This window comes from Barbus barbus (assembly GCF_936440315.1).
Source record: "Barbus barbus genome assembly, chromosome: 29".
Lineage (NCBI taxonomy): Eukaryota > Metazoa > Chordata > Actinopteri > Cypriniformes > Cyprinidae > Barbus > Barbus barbus.
This window is the reverse complement of record NC_136757.1, coordinates 7,877,895-7,891,359: the sequence shown is the minus strand read 5'-3', so window position 1 is coordinate 7,891,359 and position 13,465 is coordinate 7,877,895. Positions and strand designations below refer to the sequence as shown.

The 13,465-nt window shown below is 37.4% G+C and overlaps 1 pseudogene across 1 annotated transcript; it reads left to right on the top strand.

Annotated features, from left to right (window-relative positions):
- The first annotated feature begins 710 nt into the window (after positions 1–710).
- On the top strand, positions 711–13,465 carry LOC306848917 (protein mono-ADP-ribosyltransferase PARP14-like; annotated as a pseudogene). Its single transcript has 8 exons — positions 711–825; positions 6,637–6,840; positions 7,148–7,381; positions 7,484–9,831; positions 10,688–10,919; positions 11,045–11,243; positions 12,558–12,747; positions 12,865–13,465. The product of its transcript is annotated as a protein mono-ADP-ribosyltransferase PARP14-like (transcript).

Here is a 13,465-nt window from a genome sequence, read left to right as displayed (position 1 = left end):
CACTGAAAGGAAATGCAGTTGAACGAATTCGCTGCGTGTTTTAAATAGCGTACAAAAGAATAACGAAACGCAATATGTGACGGTCGGTATTGATTTTTTTTTTTTGGTCGGTGTTGAATCTGTGGCGGAAACACTGTAGGTAGTGATAAAGGCATTTAACACGATATGCGTGTGCGTGAGCACACCTACAGGCCACAAAAAGAAAGCATCTGTGCTTATATTAGGCTTGTTTGAGATGCGCCTCATCTGAAATGTAGGCAGCTGCAGTGAGGGGAGGAGTGAAATAAGCGCAGGCAAGATGGCCATTCTGACCTCTCCAAGTGGAACGAGATCAGAGGTGGATATCGTGTTATTCTTACTCGTGCTGTGCTGCTGATAAACATGATATAATTTCAGTTACTTTTATATGAAAATAAATATGATAAACAAGACACTCGAAGTGCTTGCTATTTAATAACATACGAAAGGCGTATTTAGCATCCATTTTTACTTTAATGCACGCATTTATTTTAGATTTTTATAGAAATATGACAACAATTATATCTCACACAGAAATCGTTAGTGTTTGGGTATATTCATGCATAATTTAAATACATAATCACATGAAATCAGATAAAAAAAAAAAAAAACATTTTTAGAAGAGAATGCAACATCACGGTTGTCTGAACCAATGAGCATTAAACTGTGTCGTCAGTCAGTCGTTTCCCATCATGCTTTTGATCAGCGCAGTCGGTGGAGAGCAACTGCACCCGACTGCACAATCGGACACAGCCGCCTCGCCGTCGCAAGAGTTTCTTGGCACATGTCAGCATGACATCAGAGCAAGTCAGACGTAACTCTGCCACTTTTCACCGGTGATCGGTTCTGCGTAGATTTTGCTCATCTCAATCAAGCCTGTTCAGATGTATTTCTGTACTAGGTGAACACGCTATGCTGTGTGACTGAGCTCAATATACTTCGAAACTCTGGAACAGAAATAAACTACTTGGAGGGCAGGGGTCCGCAGTCCGCTGTTTTTCCAGCCAGACATTTAAAAGGGGTGGTTGATTGCGATTTCACTTTTTTAACGTTAGTTAGTGTGTAATGTTACTGTTTGAGCATAAACAATATATGCAAAGTTACGATGCTGAAAGTTCAGTGAAAACAGAGATATCATCTTTTAAAATTATGGCAGTTTAATGCCTACAAAAACGTCTCTTAGGGACTATAACAAGTTACTTCCCAGGTTTGTGATGCCACAAACCCAGATAAACCCTGCCCCCGGGAACATGCAGCAAAGGCTTTAGAGAAGAGGAAGAGTTGTTGCCATGCCGTCAAAACTAAGGAGGCACGAAAAATCTATTCATATGTCTTCTAACGATTCTAATGGATTCACAAGTTTCAAAATCAATGTTCTAAAGCAGCGTTCTTAATCCTGTTCCTTGTGTCCCCCTGCTCTGCACACGCTCTGCTCTGTATCTCTCTCTCTCATTCAGATCATCAGCTCAGCTCCAACAATGAACTGTATATTAAAAGCTAACAAAAGCAGTAGCATTGACAAATAACAGCGTATCTAAAAGTATGAGACAACAACAAACAAAAAACATACCTTTAAGAGCCATGTGCTTGCACAGGTTCTGCACGATCCTGTTCACTAAATCCTCTGCGTCTCATTCGGGCATAAATTGATAAGCAATATTGACAACGCCATTGTTTACAATACAACCCGAGTGCATGCCGCTGAAGTGAGGGGCATGACGTTTACGGTTTAGCGAATCATAACAATCTGAGCCCATCGCGTATTTCTGAGGGAGGGGCTTCATAAAACCAGGAAATCATCAGCGCGTTTACACATAGAACCTGGGCGAACCATAGAACCGGGACGTTCCAAATGAAAGTGAGCAACTGATTCTCTTCACGAAGGGCCTTTCCAGAAGTCCATTAGCGAAGGGAACATGCGATGGTCAATTCACGGAAGTGATTTCCGTTTGTGATCATGTGATCTTCAGTTAGGAGCTAAAGTTGGGCTTGATTTTGACTTCACATACAAACGTAATTACCACCTCTTATCTGACGAGTCTTCGGGGTTGTGTCTTTCGTTCATCACGTGACAGCCCCATACTATTAACCAATGCAGCCTGAGCCGGAAAGAGAATTGATTAGTTCACCTCCCGAGTCTCGGGTTTGAGTCGCTCATTCATCATGTGACCACTTGCCGGATCAGTACATGTCAAATAGGCTATATAAAGTAAAACTGTATTTTTTGTATGTTGGATCATATTTAAGAATTATCATAAAATTATCAAAATATGTGTAATAAGCATTTTCCTATAAATAAAAATGGTCTGTTCATTTCTGTCACTATGTTTTTGTTACTGTTTCTTGAGTATCTGTGTTATTTTATAAATAAATAAAAGCCTGTTATAAATAAAATATTGATTGACTTGTCCTTTGACTGTCAAACACTAGGATTAGGCTATATAATAAAACAATATCCAAGCCTAAAATTACAAAGCACTTATAGTTTGTTCATTTTTGCTCCAATTTTGACTTTAGCTGGTATAATTGTTTTTCCTACTTGACATATTGGTCTAATATTTGTATAAGAAGATTGGTCAAAAAGGACACAATGACATAAAGTGAAAGCAAATAAAACTTTGAATTTGAATGATTAATGTTAGTTAAAAATATTAAGGTTACGATAACGTCAGCTTCAATGGTTGTAGCCCAAACTGACATAAAACTGGAGAGTTAAAGTGATTTACTTAGAAATATAGTCTGCTTGGGTCACACAAAGTTCAGCTGAAGGACTGCTGTCACTCAAGACTGTCACCAAGGGAACAGTGACCATTCCACACCAATCCCCCTTTGTTTAGCACTAGGTGAGGGGCAGAGAAGAGCCTCAGACAGATGTTAACATCTCAGGAGAATGAGCACTAGAAAAAGGAGTGATGTTTGGACTCATTTTGTGGCAACTTCAGCCACTGAAGAAAAATGCAACATATGCAAAACAAGTTTTTCAACTAAAGGAGGAAGCACTTCTAATTTGAGGAGGCACCTTAAATCCTCACATCCTACTGTGCTGTTAGCACAAGTTAGAAGAGAGACTGAAGATGATAACCCTGCAGCAGCTGGAGCTGTTTCTACCACCAGCACTTCCACGGCTTTGGCTGGCACGCTGACCTCATCTACCACATCCAGTACACCAGCAGCACCCACCACCATCCAAGGACCAGTTAGGCTTAGGAGGCCACAACAGCAAACTTCAATGAGCAGTTTAGACCCGTTATCCCAGGTTATACCGGGTTTTTACAGTCAATCCCATGTCCTACAAATAAATACACACACGGTCGAGGACAAGGTAACAAAGCTGACAATTTCTATTTTTTGTGTGTTATTCATATGCAAGTTAAATCCCTGGAGATAGATCTAATGGCTAAAGACATACCATCCATCCCGTTACGAGAGCTCTCTCTCTCTCTCTGAGGTGTTATTAGCGAGGTAAAGTCTTATTATAAATTTAATGATTTTTTAAAAATGATTATTAGCCTATTGAAAATGTTTGTAATAGCTATATAAACAAAATGGATCGGCATTAATTTAATATCCCCTGAAATTTGAATAAACATGACGGATACAATCAAAAAGACATTTAAGCTAACTCAGAGTGATGTATATGTTTATAATTAGCTATTTACATTGCAACATCTGCATATGAAGAGTTAATTTGCAAAAACAAATAACTATGTTTTTAACAATTCTCAGAGATCATGTTTCTTCATTGTGCATTCCAATTAATCTCAATCAAACTGCAGGTTATTTTGACTAGGTTAAAAATAACAAAAAAACAGCTAATTAACACAACAAAACACAATAAAAACATAACATAATTAAAAACATGATTTTTGAAAAAAACAAACAAAAAACACGGAGGTATCTGTTTTTGTAAATAAACTCTTCATATCATGTTACAGTGCTTATTGTATCCTTCTAATAATGGATACAGCACTGATGTGGGCATCCTGGAGATAACATATGAAATAAAAAAACAAACAAACAAACTTTGAAGTCGCCAGTAAAGACAAAAACATCGTGGATGAATTTAGACATTAAAGTTTTTACATTGTAATGTAATGTAGATAAAAAAAACCTTAATTGCTACATGTACTCTTAGACTTCACTTAGACTAAGTCGCTTTGGATAAAAGCGTCTGCAAAATGATTAAATGTAAATAAAAAATATGAATTTATTCGAGACCTGTACAGCGCATGCGCGTAAAACATCCCCTGGATCTGATACCTCTTGCACAGGGGGGCCACAGGGAAGATCCATCGGGATCCCCCAGCCAGGACAGGTATCTGAAGGTACTGTATATAATATAAAAGGTATTTGATATGAAACACCTGCGATCAGGACAGGTATGAAGTAAATGGCTATTCCCCAACTGCGCATGATCGGTGACCTATGCAGAGTCTCAAATAGGCCACGCCTACCTGATGACGCATTTTCGATTACGCTGTTCTGAAACCCCTGGAAATATAGTGGTGTGAAATGAAATTAGGCTAAATTATGTGAAAAATATGCGTTTTTTTTTTTTTTTTTTTTTATCAAACGAAGCATTAACACATGTTAGATTGCACCCCATAAACACAATTAAGCCTAGAAAAGAAAACAGTCAATCACCCCTTTATTAAATGAGCTAATGACTAAGAATTTTATTTTATTAATTTTTTTTGGTGCCAATCAGCCACAGTTTACACACACACACACACACACACACGGACACACACACACACACACACACTTACTTCAAAGTCAGATCAATATCCTACTGCAAGATTAGTTGATGATTTAAAAAAAAAAAAAAACTCTTATTTAGTTTTAGCCTCCACTTAAACAAGAGAATAACATATCAATCTAAAGAAAAAAAAAATCATGTCACCCTTTCGCATTGAATAACTTCTCGTTCATGACTGTAAAACATAACACTATATTTGTCATCTTTAATCCGTGCTCCATGAAGTTTCATAACACGTTGAAGAATATCGTGCAGTTTAAAGGAATGTATGAGGTGGTGCGTAGCTACTGTAAAACACACTGTATCTACTGTACTTGCAGTAGGCCTATAATATTATTGCTCTTTAGAGGATGTCATGTCCCAGCGCCTAAGAAGGTTTAAACAACAGTCATATTAAGAGAATAAATTACAAACAGCTGATACATTTTGTAACGTTACGTGTATTTTGGATATGGAGTGAATTTATATATATATATATATATATATATATATATATATATATATATATATATATTTATATATATATAGAAGATATAGGAAGAAAAAATCTGTTGGTCTGCTGCTGTCATTAATTATAGTTTGTAGTGGGTTTACATTGACATGAATAAAAAAATAACTAAACTAAAATATTAGTGTAACAAGGATTTTAATACAGTTGCATTTAAACATTTTCTGTAGGTTAGGCTACTTTAATTCATTATGAATGTGTGTTTCAACTCTACCTGACATTGGTACAATTGAAACAAATGCAACTCTTATTTATGAATTAATAGTGTAAAGTGTAAGCTATTTTTTTTTTTTTTTTTTTTTTTTGGTAATAATTATCTTTGTAGACTGTTGAAAGAAATAAAGTGTTTTTTTAATAACTAGCTTTTGTGTGGTAGAGTAAAAAGCAAAAAGTGTCAGAACTGTCATATCATTGCTAATCATTTGAATGGTCACATTCACTAATATCACATAAAATTAAGTTTTATTTAAGTTGTTTTGTGTTATGTTCTTTGTTTTGATGTGTAGTGATGTATCTGACTAAATCTGATTATTTGTGTTCAAGTTCGAGATGGCGTACTCTCAAAGGCAGGCCACATTATTACCATTGACAATCAACAAATCAAGTTAAAAGTGTACAAACCCAGTGATGAAGAGGAACAGACAGACAGCACTGGACAAAGAGTGAGTAGATTTATTAAAAAATCCAGAATGAAGACCACAGTACAGTCCAACCTCAGACGAGTGGCTCTGTAAATCAAGCCCCTTGGATTGCTATAAACTATGCTATACATAGATATGGTCACTATAAACAGAATGGTCTATTATACAAATATTAAGTTCAGTTTTATGGTTGATGCATTTTAAAGTTTCTAAAGTAAAATGGTTGTCATTTTTCTATTTGATGAAAAGGGCTGGAGTACAGAGAACATAATTAAATCTGCTTGTTTAGTTATCCATATACATAATTGTTTTCCATATACATAAATGCTTTACATTTACAGTGTATGTGTTTTCAGACGAAGCAGGCATGACTATCATGAACCAAGTAAGTAAATCATCTGGACTTTGTCTTCTGGGTGCTTTTGTTTATGTGATCTTTTACTGTTTAGGTTATTGTACTGATATTGCGGATGTATTTGTTAACACATTAATTATAGATAATAAAATATCAGGTTCACTCTCAGAGAAAAGGTCACTTGGGCAGTACCTTTTCAGAAGGCACAAATATGCTCCATTTAGGTACAGTACTAATATGAAAACTTGAGGTACTAATTTGTATCTTTAAGGTACTTTAGGGTACACTCTTTAGAGGTAAATAAGGTACAAAGGTGACATTTAATAAATGTGTGTAACTTTTATTTTGCCTAAAGATCAAAGTGCCTCTCAGACTGATGTGGATGTGAAGAAGCCTGAAGGGTCAGGTGCTGTGGTCCTGGAGAACCTTTCAGATGATGTTAAACTAAATGTTTTGACTCTTCTGGTGGAGAACATCAGTAGTCTTCCTGAGAATGACTTTAGCATGGAATTAATACCAGAATTAAGAAAAGCTGTTGTGACCTTTAAAAATCCCAGTGGTAAGTTTTCCTGTAAAATATACATTTACTTATACTTTTTATTACTATTTAAACATTTTTATTTGTCAAGGTTTTTTTGCACCAAAAATTAATTTATCTTAATCTAGATTACATGACACCTAGATTACATTACATGAGTATTACATGGGGATCTTTTTGGCCTGGAGAAAAATCTGTATATTTTACAGATATATTATTGATAATATGAGAGCTTTATTCTTTAGCTGGTAAACAGTATATAGACTTTTTCTTATTATGACTTAATTAAATGTGCCTTACACATTTTGTAAAATATAATTTCTTACAGCTGCAGAAAAGTTCCTTGAGGACAGCAGGGCAAATGAAAAGTTCAAGCAGTATAATCTGAGGGCCTATGCACTGGAGAGAAGCACATGTGTGCGGGTGGAGGATCTTCCAGCTGAGGCCAACAACAACCAGATGCTGCTGGAACTGTATTTTGAGAAATAGGGTGGTCCAGTAGAGGAAGTTATCACAATTCCATCAGAACAAGCAGCCATTATCGTCTTTAAGGAGGAAGAAGGTAAATACATGTTGTAATAGATTTAGTAAAACGTTTTACTGTGGTTTGTCAACATCGATGCATTGATTCACTGTACCTCCAACGTTACATGCAACTTTACAGCCAAAGAGAGAGTTTTGAAGCAAGGGAATGACATCTGTGATGTTCCAGTCAAGATATATCCCTACTTTAAATCACTGGATACAATCTTATATGGTGACAACAGGCCACATTTGAAGCTGCCTGAACCCATTACAGTCAGTGTACATCCTGCCATCAGGGAGTTCATCCTCAAAAAAGAGCAGATTTCCTCCATTAAAGACCAGATGAGCTCACACTTCTGCCACATAAACATGGACAAACCTAAAGTTTTGCTCAGTCCTGATCCAGCATTATTGAATCAGAAACCATTGATGACTGGAGTAGGAATGCTTTTGATGCCTTCAAGAAAATTATCTCAAACTACACAACATCTGAGTGGCTGGTGTCATACCCCCTTTTATTTAATGTGGAAACTAATATTAAGGAAGTAGTGAAGGATCAGGTTTTTATTGACTTGGATACCTCTAAAGGGGTCGTGACACTGGCAGGAATGACCCATGAGATAATTGGACTGAAACCCATCATAGAGAAGTTCTTAGAGAGAGGAACAAATCAAATGGAAAGATATGAGGAACAGTGTGACAGAGGACATGGAAATGTCTCCTGCCATGTACTCTCTGCTTGAACAAGATGCCCTGAAAAGTGCTGTTTCTCCACATCTGCACATCGACTACAACAAAAAAAATAACAAATTAATTTTTTCAGGTCTTCATACAGAAACCATTGTCTTCAAAAATTGGGTCCTTGAGAAGAAAATAAATATGAAACAGAAGTACTTACAGATTGAATGTTCAATCCTGGAGTTTCTGAGATCAGTGGATTCTGATGAAATGTGCAGAAATCTCAACATATCTCATGGAATAACAGCTATCTACACAATTGAAAATGAAGATGTTGTTGTGGTTGGAAGCACAAAAAGAGCACTTGGTGATGCAGAGAAGAGAGTGAAAACAGTTCTTACAACCAAAGACCTCATTGTAGAAGATCAGAGTGTCCTTCAAAAGAGAGAGTGGCAGGATCTCAAAAAACTGATGGAGAATGTGTTCAGTACTCCCAAAAAAATATCTGTGTTGATAAACCTTTCCAAAAAGAGAGACAAAGTAATAGTGACTGGATTCAGAGAACCTGTAATGGAGGTCAGTGAGAACTTAGGACGTTTCATTGAGAAATACACTACAATAGTAGAAAAGGTTTGTGTCAAATCACATGCTGTGGTTGATTTCATAAAAGATAGAAAATCACAAGACTGGCAGCATTTTATTAAGTCTAATGAGGTGAAAGTGAGTTTTGATTCAATGAGACCCTGGATCAAACTCTCTGGAGAGCGTACATTTGTCCAACCAGCTGAGTCTTTCTTTAAATGTTTGGCAGATGATCTCTACACAGACACATTTATCATTAAAAAGGCAGGAGCAAATAAATACTTTAAGGAGCAGGGTAAAATGATGCTCTCAATGCTGTTGAAGGAAAAAAAGATTTGTGGTGGTTCTTCAGATGATATGGTGGAAGAGGAGGATGAGGAATTTACTGAAGCTAGTTTTGAAGACTTTGGCCAGGTCTCTTGTGAGGTCCGAATACCAGGTGGAGTTACTGTTACTGTCAGGAAGGCAGACATTTGCAAGATCAATGTTGATGCTGTGGTCAATGCTGCTAATGAAGATCTGAAGCACAGCGGTGGTGTAGCTTTAGCACTTCTCCAAGCTGCTGGACCAAGTCTGCAGCAAACCTGTGACCAACACATAAAAGCAAATGGGCCTCTGAAGCCTGGAGAAGCTATCATCACTGATGCTGGTCGTCTTCCCTGTAAATATGTGGTGCATGCTGTTGGACCTCGCTTCAGTGATTCAGACAGACGTACCACTGAGCAACGCCTGAGATGTGCTGTGAGGGAAAGTCTGAACCAGGCGTCAAGCAGAAACTGCTCCTCTATTGCAATTCCAGTTATTAGCTCTGGGATATTTGGTTGTCCTCTTGATCTTTGCACTGAATCAATTGCCAAGGAGGTGCATGAGTACAATGAGTATCATAACCATGGAGGCTCCAATAGCACATTAACTGAAATTCACTTGGTTGACAATAATGGTGACACTGTGAAAGCCATGACTCAAGCTGTCAGAAAGGAGTTTGCTGCTTATAACCCCAAAATGACTTTCCCTCATCAAGCCAAACCTCATAGTTATAGTAACCATGTACAAGGGTATCATGGCCGTGGTCATGGAAAATACAACCAAATTAACCAACAGTTTGAATGTCCCAAAAACCGTGGAGACTTTGAAGGACAACACTCTATGTTAAGTGTTCTTGAGACCAAAACTACACAAGAGGGACTAAAAATCATTCTGAGTAAAGGGAACATCCAGGATGCACATGTAAGTGAATAATACTAATGGCAAAAAATGCAGTAAAATAAAATGTACTTAAAGGGATAGTTTATCCAAAAATCAAAAGTCTGTTTTACTCGTCCATTCAGTCATTAAGTCATACTAAAACATAATTTTTTTTTCCTGAACTATCCTGATCTATGAACTATGTAAAGACATAGTCTTTCAGGGTCTGCTCTCCCCTCTCTACCTCAAACGCTGCAAAAATAGAGCTGTTAAAATCTTCAAGGACTCTAATCACCCTGGTAACCGTCTATTCACTTTGCTTCCATCTGGTAAACGCTTCCGTAGCCTGATGGCAAAAACTGAGAGACTTAGGAGGAGCTTCTTCCCCCAGGCCATCAGGCTCCTAAACTCTAACTCTGTGTTATAATATCACTTGACTCCATGTAATATCACCATATCAATAAGTTATTCATAATTTTTCTCCATGTAAATATCATATATCAATAAGCTATTCATAAATTTTTTCTACCTCATATTGCTGCTATTCAAATACCCTGTACAACTTTTTGCACATTATTTTTTGCACATTCCTCTCATTACTATTTGTCAACAACATACTGACCTGCACATTTATATTTATATTTTTTTATCTTATCTTATCTTATTTTATCTTATCTTTTATTTTATGTTTGTACTTCTTCTTAATATTTGTATTCTTTATAATTGCACTGTCCTTGGAGCGGACCTGACCTACATTTCACTGCTGGTTATACTCTGTATAATTGTGTATGTGACAAATAAAACGCTTGAATCTTGAATCTTGAAAAAAAGGCTTATATACCAGTATAAATATGGTGAAACATGATAATCAAAGGGTGACCAGTTCCTGCAGAAAAAGTGTCTGATTTGTTTCTCCTGCAGGCCAGAAGATCTGGACCTCAGAAAAGGTGCCGTCTCTCAAGCACTCCTTCAGACCGCTGGTCATCAGCTCCAGTCAGAAATCACCAGAGCTGCTCGCTCAAAGAATGTGAATTATGGTGAAGTGGTCATCACAGATGGTTACAAATTGAAAATGTCAAAAAGTCTTCCATGTAGTTTGCCCATTTTGGAAACAAGGCTCAGGCCATAAGGTGAGAAAAACAATAAAATATAAAATTGCAGTTGAAATCTAATTTTATTAGATATAATTTAATATCTAGAATTAATTTACATTATTCTAATATTAAAATTGATAAATTTATTTACATTTTAAAAGGTACTCATTCAGATAATTAAAGATTGCCTGAAAAAAGCAGAAAAGTGGAGAATGGCTTCAGTCGTCTTCCCAGCTCTTGGGACTGGGAATCTTGGCTTTCCTAAAGATCTGGTGGCCAGAATTATGCTGACAGAAGTCCAGGACTTTAAGCCTACAAACCTTCGAGAGGTAACTGTGATTGTGCACCCTTCTGACGGGAGTGGGTGTGTGAGAGAGGAGGGGCGCTGAAACAGCAACGGCGTGTGATGAGGCGCACCTGATGTGAATAGAGCCTCATCACCGCCGCCGTTTAAATGCCGAGCGCGCCTCTCCTCGGGAGACCGGTCTCTTCCCCGTGCATGCACGCTGGTGTCCTCGTGGGTCCAGGAAGGGCGCGTCGAGTAGGAGGACTGCCGCACCCGTTAGACGGCCGATGGGCCAGGATGCTGGGCCGTCGAGTCCCCCAGAAGCTCCGGGGGCCCAGGAGTAAGACGTCGCCGCTGGAGGAAGCCGCCGCCACTCGCTCCCGGACCCGAGCACAAGCCCCGCAGCACGACGAGGACACCAGATCCCCTGTTTGTTTTGGACACTTTTCCCCCTTTGGACACTTTATTTTAATATTTTTGTTTAATAAAAACCTCTCCGAGGCCTGACGCCACGCCCACTGTGTCTGTCGTTTGCTCCTCCCGCCACAATATCTCCAGTGTTTTTTGATGTCATATAGCCTTTGACTCACATTCCAAAATGCTTGTTCAGTGAATTCTAGGTGGACTGTATAAAAAAAACTTTGGGAACTGACTGATTTAGGCTACTTGATTAATTTCATACAATGAAAAATTGTAATTAAATTTTGATAAGTCAAATAATCAAGTAATAAAATGTAAATTGAGTGGGTGATTTAGTTTATTATTCATATAATAAAATGTATAGTATATAGCCTATAGCAGCGGTTCTTAACCTTTGTTTTGCAAGTTGCGACCCCCCCCCCCACCGCCAAAAAAAAAAAAAAACTCCAGCGGTTTTGGCTGCAGTAATTTGTGTTTAGTTGTCAAGTCAATGTTATTTATATAGCGCTTTTTACAATACATATTGTGTCAAAGCAGCAGTATAGTATTACACTTTTCAAAATAAAATTCTTCCCGCGACCCCCCTGCTACCTCTTTGCGACCGCCCCGGGGGTCACGACCCCCAAGTTAAGAACCGTTGGCCAAAAGAATGTATAGTTTATGTGAAGATAGTTTTAAGCTCAATTGTCGTATTGTTCAAAGCCTATTAAATGTAAAATGTTGAATGGCCATAATTAAAGGCTAAAATTAAAATATTTGTTTTTTTCTACATTAATTTGTAGATTCAATGTGAAATTATGACAATATAAATATGTTGTTATATTAATTTGCGATTAATCAGGGATAATTAAGAAAAATGTGATTAATTAGTTGTTGTTTTTTTTATGATTGACAGCATTAAAAATGTATTACTGCTATTCTGTGTGAATTATTCACTACAATTTTTTTTCCTTTTATTGCAAAACCAGCTAATATTGCAGATGCAATGGTTGATGCAGTTGCTGACTTTGTGAAGAAATACAAACCAGTGCATGTAAAATTTGTGAAGTTTCTTATATTCCAGACAAACATAGTGGAACACTTTTACCGAAGCATGATCAGAAGATCTGGTGAGAAAGTAGAAGAGGATAAAAGTCTGTTTACCACAATTAAAGGTCAGTGTATATATATATATATATTTTTTTTTAAAGTAATATAATCCCATCCATTTTTGTTAAATACAGTAATTGATCATTGTGTTTTTCCCATCAAACATGTACCTGGATAAAAATACGTTTTTGGGGGTGAAAATTCAGAATCTCACAGAAATGAAGAATTTGTAATGGTTGGTCAAGAAATTGAGCCAGCTGTGTTTCAACTCTGTGGTGAAACACCAAAGGACCTGAGGGAAGCCAGAGACATGATCAACAGCATGATATTACAGGACCATGTGACCATCCCAATCCGTTATCCAGCCATTGCTCATTTCACCAGAGAGGATGGAGAAATGCTGAATGCCATGCAGAGGGAGCTCACAGTCAGTGTCCAGCTTGAGAAGAAAGGCCAAGACTCTGTAATCACACTGGAGGGTCTGACAAGAGATGTTCAAATTGCAGACAGTCGTATTCAAGACATGATCTGCAAGGTAGCAAAGAACCAAAACCGAAGAAGTGAGGCATTTTGCATTAGCAGTGTGGTTAAGTGGCAATACCAGGAAAATGGAAGTAGCATCAAAAACTTTGATATTTTGACCAATTATGAGCTGGAAAAGGCTATTCAGAAGAGACAGCCTTCAGTGAGAATCAAGATTAACAATGATGAATATGAGGCTGATTTAATTCGCAAAGTGGCCACAAAAGGGAACGTGAGGATTAAACTGAACAGAATAGAACTGTAA